Genomic DNA, 20,598 nt, shown 5'->3' with positions numbered 1-20,598 from the left:
TAGAAATTTTATTAAATGTCATTAATAAAAAATTAAATAATTAATTGATTAATCAATAAATAATTAATCAATTAATCAATAAATAATTAAGCAATTAAATGATTAATCAATAAATCAAAAATATCCTTGATAGCCACATCACTTGGTCACTGTCATGTCCAAATATTAGCTTCCCAGCTCAAAAGGTGCCTGAGATATTGGCCAAATGAGAAAGAAAATAAATGAATGATTAATAATGAAAATAAATAAATAATAATCATAAAAAAATAAATTATTAATCAATTCGGTCAGAGAACACATAAACCACCACCATTTCATCAGAATGTGTAACTTTAAAAAAAAAAATTTTTTTGTCATTAATCGAATAATTAAATAATTAATCGATTAATTGATTAATTAATAAATCAAAAATAGCATTTGCAGCCAAATCACCTGGTCATTGGCATGTCCAAATATCAGCTTCCTAACTCAAAAGGTGCCTGAGTTAATGGTCAGAAGAGAAAGGAAATTTAATTAATTAAATAAGTACTTAATTAAACGCTAATAATTAAATAACTCCTCAATTAATTGATTAATCAAAAAACAAAAAATACCGTTTTTGACAAATGACGTGCTCACTATTGTGCCGAAATTTCAGCTTCTCAGCTTGAAGGATGGCTGAGATATCGCCCGGACAACCAAGAAAGCAAGAAAACAAACAAACAAACAAGTACACATACATTCAAAGTACACCGCCCCATGCCAAATAATTAAATATGCTGCAGCGCGGCATTGCCGGGGCGCCTCTGGCGCCCGGCAATACCGCAGTACAGCTCATTGAGGCTCCATTGGGAGGGAGAGGTGTACACTAATTGATTGATTAATTGTATAATTAAAATCAATAAAAGATTATCACAAAATATTTTCATAATCAATTGGCTAATCGCATAACTAAACCAGTAGTGCTTCATCCGAAGATGTATCTTTTAGAAATTTAATTAAAGAAGTCATTTATAAAAAATTAAATAATTAATTGATTACTCAATAAATAATTAATCGATTAATCAATAAATACTTAATAGATGAAATGATTAATCAATAAATCAAAAATATCCTTGATAGCCACATCACTTGGTCACTCATGTCCAAATATTAGCTTCCCAGCTCAAAAGGTGCCTGAGATATTGGCCAAATGAGAAAGAAAATAAATAAATGATTAATAATGAAAATAAATAAATAATAATCATAAAAAAATTAAATTATTAATCAATTTGGTCAGAGAACACATAAACTACCACTATTTCATCAGAATCTGTAACTTTAAAAAAAAAAAATTTTTTGTCATTAATCGAATAATTAAATAATTAATCGATTAATTGATTAATTAATAAATCAAAAATATCCTTTGCAGCCAAATCACCTGGTCATTGGCATGTCCAAATATCAGCTTCCTAACTCAAAAGGTGCCTGAGTTAATAATGGTCAGAAGAGAAATGAAATTTAATTAATTAAATAAGTACTTAATTAAACGCTAATAATTAAATAACTCCTCAATTAATTGATTATTCAAAAAACAAAAAATACCGTATTTGACAAAGGACTTGCTCACTACTGTGCCGAAATTTCAGCTTCCTAGCTCAAAGGATGGCTGAGATATCGCCCGGACAACCAAGAAAACAAACAAACAAGAAACCAGAGTGAAAACTGAGTACTCTCTTTCAGCGTGCGTCACTGCCGAGCCCCCTTTGGTGCCCGGCAATGACGATTTGCAATGCCTGGAGATGGCATAGGAAAGGAGCGGTGTACAACAAGAAACCAGAGTGAAAACTGAGTACTCTCTTTCAGCGTGCGTCACTGCCGAGCCCCCTTCGGTGCCCGGCAATGACGATTTGCAATGCCTGGAGGTGGCATAGGAAAGGAGCGGTGTACAACAAACAAGAAACCAGAGTGAAAACTGAGTACTCTCTTTCAGCGTGCGTCACTGCCAAGCCCCCTTCGGTGCCCGGCAATGACGATTTGCAATGCCTGGAGGTGGCATAGGAAAGGAGCGGTGTACAACAAACAAGAAACCAGAGTGAAAACTGAGTACTCTCTTTCAGCGTGCGTCACTGCCAAGCCCCCTTCGGTGCCCGGCAATGACGATTTGCAATGCCTGGAGGTGGCATAGGAAAGGAGCGGTGTACAACAAACAAGAAACCAGAGTGAAAACTGAGTACTCTCTTTCAGCGTGCGTCACTGCCGAGCCCCCTTTGGTGCCCGGCAATGACGATTTGCAATGCCTGGAGATGGCATAGGAAAGGAGCGGTGTACAATAAATGATCATAAAATATTTTCTTAATCAATTGGCTAATAGCATACCTAAAGCACTAGTGCTTCATCCGAAGATGTATCTTTTAGAAATTTAATTAAATAAGTCATTTATAAAAAATTAAATAATTAATTGATTACTCAATAAATAATTAATCGATTAATCAATAAATACTTAATAGATGAAATGATTAATCAATAAATCAAAAATATCCTTGATAGCCACATCACTTGGTCACTCATGTCCAAATATTAGCTTCCCAGCTCAAAAGGTGCCTGAGATATTGGCCAAATGAGAAAGAAAATAAATAAATGATTAATAATGAAAATAAATAAATAATAATCATAAAAAAATTAAATTATTAATCAATTTGGTCAGAGAACACATAAACTACCACTATTTCATCAGAATCTGTAACTTTAAAAAAAAAATTTTTTTTGTCATTAATCGAATAATTAAATAATTAATCGATTAATTGATTAATTAATAAATCAAAAATATCCTTTGCAGCCAAATCACCTGGTCATTGGCATGTCCAAATATCAGCTTCCTAACTCAAAAGGTGCCTGAGTTAATAATGGTCAGAAGAGAAATGAAATTTAATTAATTAAATAAGTACTTAATTAAACGCTAATAATTAAATAACTCCTCAATTAATTGATTATTCAAAAAACAAAAAATACCGTATTTGACAAAGGACTTGCTCACTACTGTGCCGAAATTTCAGCTTCCTAGCTCAAAGGATGGCTGAGATATCGCCCGGACAACCAAGAAAGAAAACAAACAAACAAGAAAGAAAACAAGAAAGAAAGCAAGAAAACAAACAAGAAACCAGAGTGAAAACTGAGTACTCTCTTTCAGCGTGCGTCACTGCCGAGCCCCCTTCGGTTCCCAGCAATGACGATTTGCAATGCCTGGAGATGGCATAGGAAAGGAGCGGTGTACAACAAACAAGAAACCAGAGTGAAAACTGAGTACTCTCTTTCAGCGTGCGTCACTGCCGAGCCCCCTTTGGTGCCCGGCAATGACGATTTGCAATGCCTGGAGATGGCATAGGAAAGGAGCGGTGTACAACAAGACAAGTACACATACATTCAAAGTACACCGCCCCATGCCAAATAATTAAATATGCTGCAGCGCGGCATTGCCGGGCCGCCTCCGGCGCCCGGCAATACCGCAGTGCAGCTCATTGAGGCTGCATTGAGAGGGAGAGGTGTACACTAATTGATTGATTAATTGTATAATTAAAATCAATAAAAGATTATCACAAAATATTTTCATAATCAATTGGCTAATCGCATAACTAAACCAGTAGTGCTTCATCCGAAGATGTATCTTTTAGAAATTTAATTAAATAAGTCATTTATAAAAAATTAAATAATGAATTGATTACTCAATAAATAAATTTTTTTTTTTTTTTTTTTTTTTTTTTTTTTTTTTTTGTATACAAGATCGAGGCTCGTGAAAGAGCGAACATTAATCACACAGAAAGACAAACAGACACATAAAACAAATAACATCGGGAGCGGTAGACAAGATGGGGAGAGAGGGGGAAGGACACAAACACAACATTTGAGAGCAGGGACCGAGAGACATGGAGACATCGAGAGATCTGTGGGAGGGAGAGGGCTTTGGGGGGGAGGCATGTGAAGGGGGGGAGGCATGTGAAGGGGGGGGGGGTGGGAGAGGTATAAACATATGGACACTGCCAGGATTTCCAGGAAATAAGTTGGAATTTCAAACAAGGTGGATCTGGGGTGAATTAGTGGGGGTAGAAAAGATCAAGGTTATGGATGGGGGAAGATAAGAGATGGTGGTGAACAGCTGTTTTAAAGACCTGGAGGGAGGAGAGGGATTGAAGGGAGTGTGGGAGTTTGTTCCACAGGCGGGAGAAAAGAGGAATGAAAGAGTGAAGGTGAGCAGAGAGCCGAGATTTCGGCAGTTTAACCATCAGAGGGTTGCTGGCAGATCTTGTGCGACCTGTAGGAATATTTGGGGGACAGAGCACAGAGAGAGCTGGGGGAGCAAGGCCGGAGAGGAGTCGGTAGAAGACAGAAAGACCACCTACCTGCCTGCGGTGAGTGAGTGAAAGGCCCTCAGAGATAGCTTCATCGCGGGAGATTCCAATGATTTTGAAAGCTTTGGATTCAACAGCGTGAAGCTGAGCCAGGTGTGAGGCAGGAGCACCAGCCCATAGGGGAGAACAGTATTCCATAGAGCTGCGGATGAAAGCCTTGTATGTGGTGAGGAGCTCAGGTGTGCCGAGGAAGGACTTCGCACGACGGAGGATGCCCAGTCGGCGACTGGCTTTGGAGGCCAGCTTGGAAATGTGGTTTTCCCAAGAAAGATCATGGCAGATAGTGAGACCCAAAAGCTTGAGTGACAGAACTTCTTGGAGAGGATTGTTGAGAAAGTAGATGGGAGGGTTGTCCAGTCGATCTTTTCGGAGAGACATAGTAAGAGAGTGAGATTTGGCAGGATTGAAAGACATGTTCCACTTGTTTGACCAGTCTGTGATTTTGTCCAGGTCTTCAGAGAGTGAGGAGGCTGCAGACTGCCGATCTGAGGGAAGAGGAATGGAGCGGCAGAGAGTGGAGTCATCAGCAAAGAGATAGAGAGGATTTTCCAGAGAGTCAGAGAGATCATTGATAAAGACCAGAAAAAGCACAGGGCCCAGCACACTTCCTTGGGGAACTCCAGCCTGAACAGGAAGGGGAGATGAGAGAAATCCATTCAGGGCCACACATTGACTACGACCAGAGAGGAAGTCCGCAAGCCATGCATGGAGATTTCCATGGATACCATAGGAGGAGAGTTTGGTGAGCAGAGCTGGGTGCCAGACCGTATCAAAGGCTCTTGATATGTCAAGGGAGACAGCTCTGATTTCCTGTTTGGCATTGAGGACCTCCATCCATTGTTGAGACAGCAGAAGCAGCATGTCCAGAGTAGAGTGACCTGGTCTGAAACCAAATTGATGATCAGAGATCAAGCCATTGGAGAAGAGGAAAGATTTCATATCCGAAGCAATGATGGATTCCATGACTTTGCTGATAATTGGGAGCAGGCTGATTGGTCTGTAGTTGCAAGGATCTGTTTTTGCACCTTTTTTGTGTAAAGCGGTAATGTTAGCTGATTTCCAGGATGCTGGCAGATGACCTTGAGCAAAAGATAGGGTGAAAAGAACAGAGAGAGGGTGAGATAGAGCGGCAGAGCAGGATTTTAGGACCCGTGGGCTGATGCCGTCTGGTCCAGTTGCAGAATCAGAGTCGAGGTTTGACAAAAACTCCTCCACCTTGTCAGGAGAGAAGGACACCGGCAATTAATCGATTAATCAATAAATACTTAATAGATGAAATGATTAATCAATAAATCAAAAATATCCTTGATAGCCACATCACTTGGTCACTCATGTCCAAATATTAGCTTCCCAGCTCAAAAGGTGCCTGAGATATTGGCCAAATGAGAAAGAAAATAAATAAATGATTAATAATGAAAATAAATAAATAATAATCATAAAAAAATTAAATTATTAATCAATTTGGTCAGAGAACACATAAACTACCACTATTTCATCAGAATCTGTAACTTAAAAAAAAAAATTTTTTGGGTTATTCATCGAATAATTAAATAATTAATCGATTAATTGATTAATTAATAAATCAAAAATATCATTTGCAGCCAAATCACCTGGTCATTGGCATGTCCAAATATCAGCTTCCTAACTCAAAAGGTGCCTGAGTTAATAATGGTCAGAAGAGAAATGAAATTTAATTAATTAAATAAGTACTTTGTTAAACGCTAATAATTAAATAACTCCTCAATTAATTGATTATTCAAAAAACAAAAAATACCGTATTTGACAAAGGACTTGCTCACTACTGTGCCGAAATTTCAGCTTCCTAGCTCAAAGGATGGCTGAGATATCGCCCGGACAACCAAGAAAGAAAACAAACAAGTACACATACATTCAAAGTACACCGCCCCATGCCAAATAATTAAATATGCTGCAGCGCGGCATTGCCGGGGCGCCTCCGGCGCCCGGCAATACCGCAGTGCAGCTCATTAAGGCTGCATTGGGAGGGAGAGGTGTACACTAATTGATTGATTAATTGTATAATTAAAATCAATAAAAGATTATCACAAAATATTTTCATAATCAATTGGCTAATCGCATAACTAAACCACTAGTGCTTCATCCGAAGATGTATCTTTTAGAAATTTAATTATATAAGTCATTTATAAAAAATTAAATAATTAATTGATTACTCAATAAATAATTAATCGATTAATCAATAAATAATTAATAGATGAAATGATTAATCAATAAATCAAAAATATCCTTGATAGCCACATCACTTAGTCACTTATGTCCAAATATTAGCTTCCCAGCTCAAAAGGTGCCTGAGATATTGGCCAAATGAGAAAGAAAATAAATAAATGATTAATAATGAAAATAAATAAATAATAATCATAAAAAAATTAAATTGGTAATCAATTTGGTCAGAGAACACATAAACTACCACTATTTCATCAGAATCTGTAACTTAAAAAAAAAATTTTTTTGGGTCATTAATCGAATAATTAAATAATTAATCGATTAATTGATTAATTAATAAATCAAAAATATCCTTTGCAGCCAAATCACCTGGTCATTGGCATGTCCAAATATCAGCTTCCTAACTCAAAAGGTGCCTGAGTTAATAATGGTCAGAAGAGAAATGAAATTTAATTAATTAAATAAGTACTTAATTAAACGCTAATAATTAAATAACTCCTCAATTAATTGATTATTCAAAAAACAAAAAATACCGTATTTGACAAAGGACTTGCTCACGACTGTGCCGAAATTTCAGCTTCCTAGCTCAAAGGATGGCTGAGATATCGTCCGGACAACCAAGAAAGAAAGCAAGAAAACAAACAAACAAGAAACCAGAGTGAAAACTGAGTACTCTCTTTCAGCGTGCGTCACTGCCGAGCCCCCTTTGGTGCCCGGCAATGACGATTTGCAATGCCTGGAGATGGCATAGGAAAGGAGCGGTGTACAACAAGTACACATACATTCAAAGTACACCGCCCCATGCCAAATAATTAAATATGCTGCAGTGCGGCATTGCCGGGGCGCCTCCGGCGCCCGGCAATACCGCAGTGCAGCTCATTGAGGCTCCATTGGGAGGGAGAGGTGTACACTAATTGATTGATTAATTGTATAATTAAAATCAATAAAAGATTATCACAAAATATTTTCATAATCAATTGGCCAATCGCATAACTAAACCACGAGTGCTTCATCCGAAGATGTATCTTTTAGAAATTTAATTAAATAAGTCATTTATAAAAAATTAAATAATTAATTGATTACTCAATAAATAATTAATCGATTAATCAATAAATAATTAATCGATTAAATGATTAATCAATAAATCAAAAATATCCTTGATAGCCACATCACTTGGTCACTCATGTCCAAATATTAGCTTCCCAGCTCAAAAGGTGCCTGAGATATTGGCCAAATGAGAAAGAAAATAAATAAATGATTAATAATTAAAATAAATAAATAATAATCATAAAAAAATTAAATTATTAATCAATTTGTTCAGAGAACACATAAACTACCACTATTTCATCAGAATCTGTAACTTTAAAAATAAATTTTTTTTTGTCATTAATCGAATAATTAAATAATTAATCGATTAATTGATTAATTAATAAATCAAAAATATCATTTGCAGCCAAATCACCTGGTCATTGGCATGTCCAAATGTCAGCTTCCTAACTCAAAAGGTGCCTGAGTTAATGGTCAGAAGAGAAAGGAAATTTAATTAATTAAATAAGTACTTAATTAATCGCTAATAATTAAATAACTCCTCAATTTATTGATTAATCAAAAAAAAAAATACCGTTTTTGACAAAGGACTTGCTCACTATTGTGCCGAAATTTCAGCTTCCTAGCTCAAAGGATGGCTGAGATATCGCCCGGACAAACAAACAAGAAAGAAAGAAAGAAAGCAAGAAAACAAACAAACAAGAAAGAAAACAAACAAACAAACAACCAGAGTAAAAACTGAGTACTCTCTTTCAGCGTGCGTCACTGCCGAGCCCCCTACGGTGCCCGGCAATGACGATTTGCAATGCCTGGAGATGGCATAGGAAAGGAGCGGTGTACAAGAAACCAGAGTGTAAACTGAGTACTCTCTTTCAGCGTGCGTCACTGCCGAGCCCCCTTTGGTGCCCGGCAATGACGATTTGCAATGCCTGGAGATGGCATAGGAAAGGAGCGGTGTACAACAAACAAACAAACAACCAGAGTGAAAACTGAGTACTCTCTTTCAGCGTGCGTCACTGCCGAGCCCCCTTCGGTGCCCAGCAATGACGATTTGCAATGCCTGGAGATGGCATAGGAAAGGAGCAGTGTACAAAAACAAGAAAACAAACAAACAAACAACCAGAGTGAAAACCGAGTACTCTCTTTCAGCGTGCGTCACTGCCGAGCCCCCTTCGGTGCCCGGCAATGACGATTTGCAATGCCTGGAGATGGCATAGGAAAGGAGCGGTGTACAACAAGTACAAACTAGAACGGGCACTCGGTAGAGCGCATACCTTCGCCGCAGCTACTGTTCTGTACTTGGCATGGGAGTGTAGGGAACAGAACAGTGAACAGTTTGGTGCTGATTTCATGCAAATCGGATAAGAATTGACCAAGTTATGACAAAAAACGCACATTTTGCAAGGTCGTGACCCCCCTGACCTTTGACCCCCAACCGCTAACAAGGGTAATGTCTTCACTGGGTCATGTCGTATATCACAAGATCGGGCATTGAATTCTGAACATTTTGGCATTAGTTGCATGCCAATTGGATAAAAATTGACCGCGCTATGGTAAAAATACGATTTTGACCTTTTCGTGACCTTGACCTTGACCTTTGACCCGATTGCTCCCAAAATCTAATCAAATGTGTCCCGTATAATAACCAATCATCCCACCAAATTTCATGCAATTCGGTTGAATACTTTTTGAGTTATGCGAATAACATACACACACACACACACACAGACATACAAATAAATACACAGCGATCAAAACATAACCTTCCGCTTTTGCGAAGGTAACAAACAACCAGAGTGAAAACTGAGTACTCTCTTTCAGCGTGCGTCACTGCCGAGCCCCCTTCGGTGCCCGGCAATGACGATTTGCAATGCCTGGAGATGGCATAGGAAAGGAGCGGTGTACAACAAGTACAAATACATTCAAAGTACACCGCCCCATGCCAAATAATTAAATATGCTGCAGCGCGGCATTGCCGGGGCGCCTCAGGCGCCCGGCAATACCGCAGTGCAGCTCATTGTGGTGGGGCGGTTTACCTAGTATATTTAAACCTATTGTTCATTTTTTTGATAAAAGCACCAATTTTGGCAGAGAGGTAGACCAATATATTATGAACAAATTTGGATGTGGAGCCATCGCCCAACTGCCCCCATTTTGGAAAATGGCCGCCACGGCCGCCAGGGGGCAGTTGGGCGATGGCTCCACATCCACATTTGTTCATAATATGTTGGTCTACCTCTGTGCCAAAATTGGTGCTTTTATTTAAAAAATGCACAATAGGTTAGTTTACCCGCTGTACAATGGGGCGGTTTACCTAGTATATTTAAACCTATTGTGCATTTTTTTGATAAAAGCACCAATTTTGGCAGAGAGGTAGACCAATATATTATGAACAAATTTGGATGTGGAGCCATCGCCCAACTGCCCCCTGGCGGCCGTGGCGGCCATTTTCCAAAATGGGGGCAGTTGGGCGATGGCTCCACATCCAAATTTGTTCATAATATGTTGGTCTACCTCTGTGCCAAAATTGGTGCTTTTATGAAAAAATGCACAATAGGTTAGCTTACCCCCTGTACTATTGAGGCTGCATTGGGAGGGAGAGGTGTACACTAATTGATTGATTAATTGTATAATTAAAATCAATAAAAGATTATCACAAAATATTTTCATAATCAATTGGCTAATCGCATAACTAAACCACTAGTGCTTCATCCGAAGATGTATCTTTTAGAAATTTAATTAAATAAGTCATTTATAAAAAATTAAATAATTAATTGATTACTCAATAAATAATTAATCGATTAATCAATAAATAATTAATAGATGAAATGATTAATCAATAAATCAAAAATATCCTTGATAGCCACATCACTTGGTCACTCATGTCCAAATATTAGCTTCCTAAGTCAAAAGGTGCCTGAGTTAATGGTCAGAAGAGAAAAGAAATTTAATTAATTAAATAAGTACTTAATTAATCGCTAATAATTAAATAACTCCTCAATTAATTGATTAATCAAAAAACAAAAAATATCGTTTTTGACAAAGGACTTGCTCACTATTGTGCCAAAATTTCAGCTTCTTAGCTTGAAGGATGGCTGAGATATCGCCCGGACAACCAAGAAAACAAACAACCAGAGTGAAAACTGAGTACTCTCTTTCAGCGTGCGTCACTGCCGAGCCCCCTTCGGTGCCCGGCAATGACGATTTGCAATGCCTGGAGATGGCATAGGAAAGGAGCGGTGTACAACAAACAACCAGAGTGAAAACTGAGTACTCTCTTTCAGCGTGCGTCACTGCCGAGCCCCCTTCGGTGCCCGACAATGACGATTTGCAATGCCTGGAGATGGCATAGGAAAGGAGCGGTGTACAACAAGTACACATACATTCAAAGTACACCGCCCCCCTTCCAAATAATTAAATATCTTACAGCGCGGCATTGCCGGGGTGCCTCTGGCGCCCGGCAATACCGCAGTGCAGCTCATTGAGGCTGCATTGGGAGGGAGAGGTGTCCACTAATTGATTGATTAATTGTATAATTAAAATCAATAAAAGATTATCACAAAATATTTTCATAATCAATTGGCTAATAGCATAACTAAACCACTAGTGCTTCATCCGAAGATGTATCTTTCAGAAATTTAATTAAATAAGTCATTAATAAAAAATTAAATAATTAATTGATTACTCAATAAATAATGAATCGATTAATCAATAAATAATTAATCGATTAAATGATTAATCAATAAATCAAAAATATCCTTGATAGCCACATCACTTGGTCACTCATGTCCAAATATTAGCTTCCCAGCTCAAAAGGTGCCTGAGATATTGGCCAAATGAGAAAAAATAAATAAATGATTAATAATGAAAATAAATAAATAATAATCATAAAAAAATTTAAATTATTAATCAATTTGGTCAGAGAATACATAAACTACCACTATTTCATCAGAATCTGTAACTTTTAAAAAAAAATTCTTGTCATTAATCGAATAATTAAATAATTAATCGATTAATTGATTAATTAATAAATCAAAAATATCATTTGCAGCCAAATCACCTGGTCATTGGCATGTCCAAATGTCAGCTTCCTAACTCAAAAGGTGCCTGAGTTAATGGTCAGAAGAGAAAGGAAATTTAATTATTTAAATAAGTACTTAATTAATCGCTAATAATTAAATAACTCCTCAATTAATTGATTAATCAAAAAACCAAAAATACGGTTTTTGACAAAGGACTTGCTCACTATTGTGCCGAAATTTCAGCTTCCTCACTCAAAGGATGGCTGAGATATCGTCCGGACAAACAAGAAAGAAAACAAACAACCAGAGTGAAAACTGAGTACTCTCTTTCAGCGTGCGTCACTGCCGAGCCCCCTTCAGTGCCCGGCAATGACGATTTGCAATGCCTGGAGATGGCATAGGAAAGGAGCGGTGTACAACAAACAAACAACCAGAGTGAAAACTGAGTACTCTCTTTCAGCGTGCGTCACTGCCGAGCCCCCTTCGGTGCCCGGCAATGACGATTTGCAATGCCTGGAGATGGCACAGGAAAGGAGCAGTGTACAAGAAGATAAATAAATGATTAATAATGAAAATAAATAAATAATAATCATAAAAAATTAAATAATTAATCAATTCGGTCAGAGAACAAATAAACCACCACCATTTCATCAGAATCTGTAACTTAAAAAAAAAAAATTTTTTTGTCATTAATCAAATCATTAAATAATTAATTAATAAATAATAATCATAAAAACATTAAGTTAATAATCAATTCGGTCATAGAACACATAAACCACCACTATTTCATCAGAATCTGTAACTTAAAAAAAAGAATTTTTTTTAGTCATTAATCGAATAATTAAATAATTAATCGATTAATTGATTGATTAATTAATAAATCAAAAATAGCCTTTGCAGCCAAATCACCTGGTCATTGGCATGTCCAAATATCAGCTTCCTAACTCAAAAGGTGCCTGAGTTAATGGTCAGAAGAGAAAGGAAATTTAATTAATTAAATAAGTACTTAATTAATCGCTAATAATTAAATAACTCCTCAATTAATTGATTAATCAAAAAACCAAAAATACTGTTTTTGACAAAGGACTTGCTCACTATTGTGCCGAAATTTCAGCCTCTTCACTCAAAGGATGGCTGAGATATCGTCCGGACAAACAAGCAAGAAAACAAGAAAACAAGAAACCAGAGTGAAAACTGAGTACTCTCTTTCAGCGTGCGTCACTGCCGAGCCCCCTTCGGTGCCCGGCAATGACGATTTGCAATGCCTGGAGATGGCATAGGAAAGGAGCAGTGTACAACAAACAACCAGAGTGAAAACTGAGTACTCTCTTTCAGCGTGCGTCACTGCCGAGCCCCTTTCGGTGCCCGGCAATGACGATTTGCAATGCCTTGAGATGGCATAGGAAAGGAGCGGTGTACAATTAAGCATGCACTAATGATGAAGATGTGGTGCTGTGCACACACGACTCGGTTGCCAGAGAGGTAGGCCACAACGCGTTGGTACAAACAAAGAGTCTTTATTAAGAGCTCGCACTTCAGCACTGGGCGGGCTCGAGCTTAGAGCCCGCATATATGTCCCGAGGCCACGCCTTGCCCCCGGGCATGGCCGATCGGCCGAAAGGCGGGGCATGCGCTTTCGTTCCCCGCCTGGACGCTCGCGCCACCCACTGGTGCGCGGAATTATTGTCCCTTGTGCCCGCCACAAAGACATCCAGCAACTGCAAAGAGCATTTAAATAAAATCTGGATTGGAACAAATGCACTGCAGTAGGTTCGGTTGAGTGTCTCCCTTTACCTTGTGAACATAGGTCACGCCGTTCACGGAGTTTACAATCACCGTCAGTGGTGGACCGCTTATGCCCCGGCGCGATGCCTTCTTCCGTATGTCTGTGTCATGCGTAGCACATACTTTGCAGCGAAGAAATGTGACCAAGCCTTCCCCATCGCAATCCGCTTCAAAATCGTCGCTGAATGACCATTTTCGTAATGTTTTTAAAGCGACATTTTCAGGTTTTTTTCGCTTAGCAACGGATGCCATTTTGAAAAGGAAGTCTGTGATTTAGACCGATGCGCATGTCCGTCAAAGCGGAAGTCATATCGCGAACCTGAATGTGGGAAACTACATACCATGTGCTTTGCCGCCCTAATTTTGCACTTTTTATGTCAAAACTGCTTATTTTTGGCATACAAGATTGGATTTGCGCGAAAACAGTTTCCTGTCAAATATGTATTATTTTGATGTATACAAGTGTAATACACCCGATCTAATGAAGCACACACGTTTCTGCACGAGAAGGGTGACTTGCAACCAAAGAAACGTGCACTTAACGTCTCGTCTTAACGATCATTTCCGTGAAATCCGCAGGCCTGCGAAGCCGCACCCGAACCGCTTAGCCTACACCCAAACCGCTAAACCAACACCCTAACCGCTAAGCCAGCACCCTAACCGCTTAGCCAACACCCTAACCGCTAAGCCAGCACCCTCACCGCTAAGCCAGCACCCTAACCGCTAAGCCAGCACCCTAACCGCTAAGCCAGCACCCTAACCGCTAAGCCAACACCCCAACCGCTAAGCCAACACCCCAACCGCTAAGCCAACACCCTAACCGCTAAGCCAACACCCTAACCGCTAAGCCAGCACCCTAACCGCTAAGCCAGCACCCTAACCGCTAAGCCAACACTCTAACCGCTAAGCCAACACCCTAACCGCTAAGCCAACACCCTAACCGCTAAGCCAACACCCTAACCGCTATGCCAGCACCCTAACCACTAAGCCAGCACCCTAACCGCTAAGCCAGCACCCTAACCGCTAAGCCAACACCGGAACCGCTAAGCCAGCACCCTAAACCGCGAAGCCAGCACCCTAACCACTACGCCAGCACCCTAACCGCTAAGCCAGCACCCTAACCACTAAGCCAGCACCCTAACCATGAAGCCAGCACCCTAACCGCGAAGCCAGCACCCTAACTGCGAAGCCAGCACCCTAACCGTGAAGCCAGCACCCTAACCGCAAAGCCAGCACCCTAACCGCAAAGCCAGCACCCTAACCGCAAAGCCAGCACCCTAACCGCAAAGCCAGCACCCTAACCGCAAAGCCAGCACCCTAACCGCAAAGCCAGCACGCTAACCACTAGGCCAGCACCCTAACCGCTAAGCCAGCACCCTAACCGCTAAGCCAGCACCCTAACCGCTAAGCCAGCACCCCAACCGCTAAGCCAGCACCCTAACCGCTAAGCCAGCACCATAACCGCTAAGCCAACACCCGAACCGCTAAGCCAACACTCTAACCGCTAAGCCAGCACCCTAACCGCTAAGCCAGCACCCTAACCGCAAAGCCAGCACCCTAACCGCTAAGCCAGCACCATATCCGCTAAGCCAACACCTGAACCGCTAAGCCAGCACACTAACCGCAAAGCCAGCACCCTAACCGCTAAGCCAGCACATTAACCGCTAAGCCAGCACCCTAACCGCTAAGCCAGCACCCTAACCGCTAAGCCAGCACCCTAACCGCTAAGCCAGCACCATAACCGCTAAGCCAGCACACTAACCGCTAAGCTAGCACCCTAACCGCTAAGCCAACACCCTAACCGCTAAGCCAACACCCTAACCGCTAAGCCAACACCCTAACCGCTAAGCCAACACCCTAACCGCTAAGCCAACACCCTAACCGCTAAGCCAACACCCTAACCGCTAAGCCAACACCCTAACCGCTAAGCCAACACCCTAACCGCTAAGCCAACACCCCAACCGCTAAGCCAACACCCTAACCGCTCAGCCAGCACCCTAACCGCTCAGCCAGCACCCTAACCGCTCAGCCAGCACCCTAACCGCTAAGCCAACACCCTAACCGCTAAGCCAACACCCTAACCGCTAAGCCAACACCCTAACCGCTAAGCCAACACCCTAACCGCTAAGCCAACACCCTAACCGCTAAGCTAACACCCTAACCGCTAAGCCAACACCCTAACCGCTAAGCCAACACCCCAACCGCTAAGCCAACACCCTAACCGCTCAGCCAGCACCCTAACTGCTAAGCCAGCACCCTAACCGCTAAACCAGCACCATAACCACTAAGCCAGCACCCTAACCGCTAAGCCAGCACACTAACCGCTAAGCCAGCACCCTAACCACTAAGCCAACACCCTAACCGCTAAACCAACACCCCAACCGCTAAGCCAGCACCCTAACCGCTAAGCCAACGTAGGCTGAACCAAGACTGAACCTGAGGCCGAAGCCCTGATCCCCACGTGAAGATCCTTCCTCTCCCAGCACGTGATCCTTGCTTGCCCAAGATGGTTCGCTGCGTCCACTCGTCAATCTCTCTGTTCTCCGAACTACTTTCTGCTCACCTCAGGCTCCCTCTGGCGACACTCCTCGGTCCAGCTGGTTATGACGTGGAAGCAGCAGCTATTGCGTTTAGGGCCCGCAAGAAGGCCTGCCTTTTTTACACTGAAAAAAGGTAAAAAGCCAAACATTTGAACAGCCTTGGACGTGCACCTTGACCCCATGGCCAAGGCACAACGTCAACAAGGCTGTCCCAATAACATTACACATGTGCCTCAACCCCGAGGGGGAAGCACATGGTCATTCAAATCCATGCATCATGCCCCCGAAGGGCCACAATGCATGGCTCATACAATAGGACCACTGTCTCCATGACAGTTTTTATGAGGTGCAACCGACAAACACGCATGAGGGACAACCGGCTTAACGACCAATTCAAAGCAAGGGACGATCGATAAACACCAGATAAGTTATCGCTTCTAACTGCTCGAATATCAATCAAAGGCAAAATATTTCAACTTGATTTCACAAGAATAAAAAAGATGTAATGCCGAGATGACGTCATTGACGGGAAATTCGCGAGCTCTTCGATTGACCGGACTCACCTTCGACCTTCGTCCTTCATGGGAAAACGAGTAGACTATATGATTATAATCGCACTCACACATAGAATGTGTGTCACACTGAAGGGAGTAACACGCATTCTGTTAGCACATTTCGATTATGCCGTCAGATCACAATGCTTTATGTGGTGACGTCAGGTGACAAACAAAGGGGGCGTGGTCAGTAAATAAAATGTGCGGCGTTTTGTTTCGATATTATTCATTATTTTTGTTATCGTATTATTTTTATTGTTATTATGACAACCGGCATTTTTGCTATCTGCTTTCCCGGCCTAATTTTGGTGGAAATAAAACAACTTCTAAAATAGTTCGCTGAAAATCACACGTGAAGGTAAATACCACATATTTTTGCCTTACACTGCCTTTCTGCGATGGGAAACGTACTTTCGGTTCCGTCTTTTTGCTATCACGTTGCCGACACGCTACCGGTAACGATCGTTTCCATGAAATCCGCAGGCCTGCTAAGCCGCACCCTAACCGCAAAGCCAGCACCCTAACCGCTAAGCCAGCACCCTAAACACAAAGCCAACACCCTAACCGCCAAGCCAGCACCCTAACCGCTAAGCCGCACCCTAACCGCTAAGCCAACACCCTAAACACGAAGCTAACACCCTAAACACGAAGCCAACACCCTAACCGCCAAGCCAGCACCCTAACCGCTAAGCCAGCACCCTAACCACTAAGCAAGCACCCTAACCGCTAGGCCAGTACCCTAACCGCTAAGCAAGCACCCTAACCGCTAAGCCAGCACCCTAACCGCTAAGCCAGCACCCTAACCGCTAAGCCAGCACCCTAACCGCTAAGCCAGCACCCTAACCGCTAAGCCAGCACCCTAACCGCTAAGCCAGCACCCTAACCGCTAGGCCAGCACCCTAACCGCTAAGCAAGCACCCTAACCGCTAAGCAAGCACCCTAACCGCTAAGCCAGCACCCTAACCGCTAAGCCAGCACCCTAACCGCTAAGCCAGCACCCTAACCGCTAAGCCAGCACCATAACCACGAAGTCAGCACCCTAACCGCTAAGCCAGCACCCCAACCGCTAAGCCAGCACCCTAACCGCTAAGCCAACACCCTAACCGCTAAGCCAACACCCTAACCGCTAAGCCAGCACCCTAACCGCTAAGCCAGCACCCTAACCGCTAAGCCAGCACCCTAACCATGAAGCCAGCACCCTAACCGCTAAGCCAACACCCTAACCGCTAAGCCAACACCCTAACCGCTAAGCCAGCACCCTAACCGCTAAACTAACACCATAACCGCTAAGCCAGCACCCGAACCGCTAAGCCAGCACCCGAACCGCTCAGCCAACACCCTAACCGCTAAGCCAACACCATAACCGCTAAGCCAACACCCTAACCGCTAAACCAACACCCTAACCGCTAAGCCAACGTAGGCTGAACCAAGGCTGAACCTGAGGCCGAAGCCCTGATCCCCACGTGAAGATCCTTCCTCTCCCAGCACGTGATCCTTGCTTGCCCAAGATGGTTCGCTGCGTCCACTCGTCAATCTCTCTGCTCTCCGAACTATTTTCTGCTCACCAAGCTCCCTCTGGCGACACTCCTAGGTACAGCTGCTTATGACGTAAAGCAGCAGCTTTCACCTGTTGGCGTTGCACGAAAAGTGAGCGTGGAGCGACCATGACAGTTTTTACGAGGTGCAACCGACAAACACGCACGAGGGACAACCGGCTTAACGTCCAATTCAAAGTGAGGGACGATCGATAAACACCAGATAAGTTATCGCTTCTAACTGCTCGAATATCAATCAAAGGCAAAATATTTCAACTTGATTTCACAAGAATAAAAAAGAGGTAATGCCGAGATGACGTCATTGACGGGAAATTCGCGAGCTCTCCGATTGACCGGACTCACCTTCGACCTTCGTCCTTCATGGGAAAACGAGTAGACTATATGATTATAATCGCACTCACACATAGAAAGTGTGTCACACTGAAGCGAGTAACACGCATTCTGTTAGCACATTTCGATTATGCCGTCACAATGCTTTATGTGTTGACGTCAGGTGACAAACAAAGGGGGCGTGGTCAGTAAATAAAATGTGTGGCGTTTTGTTTCGATATTATTCATTAGGTCATCTCGTTAGAGATGAACCTGATAAAATGGTTCGATTTGTCCGTCTGTCCGTCCTTCCGTCCGTCCGTAAGTCAGTAAGTCCGTCCATAAACAATTTTCCTTTCGCTACTCCTCCTCCAGTTCTGATCCGATTGAGCTGAAACTTGGTAGGATGATAGTAGACATCAATACGTAAATTCTCTCGGGCCAGATTTTTGAATTTCGTGCGCGTTCAAAAGATATGAGTGGTTTTGTTTTAAGGCTAAAACGCAGTGACGTCATCACGTCCCGCGGCACGAGTTTCGATTTGTTCGCCGTCACGTCGGCGATTGAATCGGCTCGAGTTAAAACGAACACGTTCTTTGACGAGTTCTTCTGAACCAACCACGGGGCCTAGAAGGCTGCGACCGGTCTTGTAAGTTAGGCCTAGATCATATCTCGTAACGCTGGAAGCTGCACGTCTCTGAGATAAACTGGTGGACCGTCACAAGAGATTGTGCGAGTCGATAGCAACGGCGATCACTTCCGCATGCGCCGATATCAGGCGCGTACGTATTAAATCAAAGCGCGTACGTATTGAACGAACAAACTGTGGGCCATGTGTCGTCATTTGCGCATGCGCCGAGGTCTTTGCAGTGAACAAACATCCAGGAGCCCATGTGTCGTCATTTGCGCATCCATTAACATAACTGACCATCATTGAAAGTGACCATGATCTCAATCAGTCAAATATTGAGGGAGGATTGAGGGAACCATGATTGAAACTGACCATCAGAGATGACCGACAGAGCCGTTCGGATCTACATACTAGTTATTTTTGTTATCGTATTATTTTTATTGTTATTGTAGCGGCTACCGCTGGGTTATCACAATCGCCTTGCACCTACCAAGGACGCGGAGCGATCACCATGCCGGGCTCGCGCTCAACTTGCCAGGCCCGCGCTCAACTTGCCAGGCCTCGGCCGGGACGCCCGGGCTAGCCCGGGCATGCCCGCCCTCGACTTGCCAGGCCGCGGCCAGGACGCCCGGCCACGCCCCCTCTCGCCTTTCCTGGGCGGAGGCTCTGAGATAATGCGTGGATATATATTACTGCCTGATAAACGGGCTTTTCAGAGTACCCGAGTAGTTTGGTTTTAATAAAGGAACTCGGACGAATTCCAGCTTTGTGTCGCGTCCATTCTTTCGATCGACGTGGGAGCACCGCTCCTACATTGGTGACCTACCGACATGGACACGGCAGTTGCCCTTAAACTGCCTACCTTCTGGGAGGCTCACGTGGCGGTTTGGTTCGCCCAGGCGGACTCCCTGTTCGCCCTGCGAAACATCACCGCCGACGACACCCACTTCCACCACGTGGTAGCAGCGCTCGGTTCAGCCACCGCGGCCCGCGCCCTGAGCCTCCTCGAGAGCCCGCCAGCCGTTGACAAATACGGCGCGATTAAAAAGCTTCTCCTCGACGCTTTTGCCCTCCCATCGGCGGAACGCGCACGACGCCTGCTCGACCTGCCCGAGCTGGGCGACACACGCCCGTCCGAGCGAATGGACTACATGCTTTCGCTGCTCGGCGAGCACTCTCCGGCATTCCTGTTCCAGGAGCTGTTCCTCCGTCAGCTGCCCAGCCCGGTACGCGTCGCCCTGACAAGCACGACGATCACGGATCCCCGTGCCCTCGCCAGGGAAGCCGACAAGATTTCCGCGGCCGGCCAACGCATTGCAGCAGCGACCTGGGGCCCACCGCCGTCCGACGCAATACCTATGGCGCCCGAGCACCCGGCACCGTCGATGACCGAACTGCCGACGCAATCGGCAGCCGCTACATCGAGCCGGCCACCTCCAGCACGACGACCGGAGCCTCCACCGGACCAAGCGTGGCGTTACTATCACGCCAGGTTCGGACAGAAGGCCCGGACATGCCGACACCCGTGCACTTTCGGCAGGCCGGGAAACGGCCGGGCTGGCGTTCATTACCAGGAATGAGCGCCGGCCAC

The 20,598-nt window shown here is 43.4% G+C and overlaps 1 protein-coding gene across 12 annotated transcripts in view; it reads right to left on the bottom strand.

The window, feature by feature from the left end:
• Positions 1-19,593, bottom strand: part of LOC137411652 (uncharacterized) — a 248,836-nt gene extending 229,243 nt beyond the window's left edge. For 2 of the 12 annotated variants that reach the window (XR_013621772.1, XR_013621779.1), the window contains exon 1: positions 16,521-16,675. The gene's annotated coding sequence lies outside the window, so the exon portion shown is untranslated. The other 10 variants (XR_013621774.1, XR_013621782.1, XR_013621780.1 and 7 more) reach the window with 9 other exon arrangements.
• Positions 19,594-20,598: the final 1,005 nt, after the last annotated feature.

This window comes from Myxine glutinosa, chromosome 1, assembly GCF_964187855.1.
Source record: "Myxine glutinosa chromosome 1, kmMyxGlut1.1, whole genome shotgun sequence".
Classification (NCBI taxonomy): Eukaryota; Metazoa; Chordata; class Myxini; order Myxiniformes; family Myxinidae; genus Myxine; species Myxine glutinosa.
Note: the sequence above shows the minus strand (reverse complement) of the source record. Positions and strands in the feature narration are given on the sequence as shown.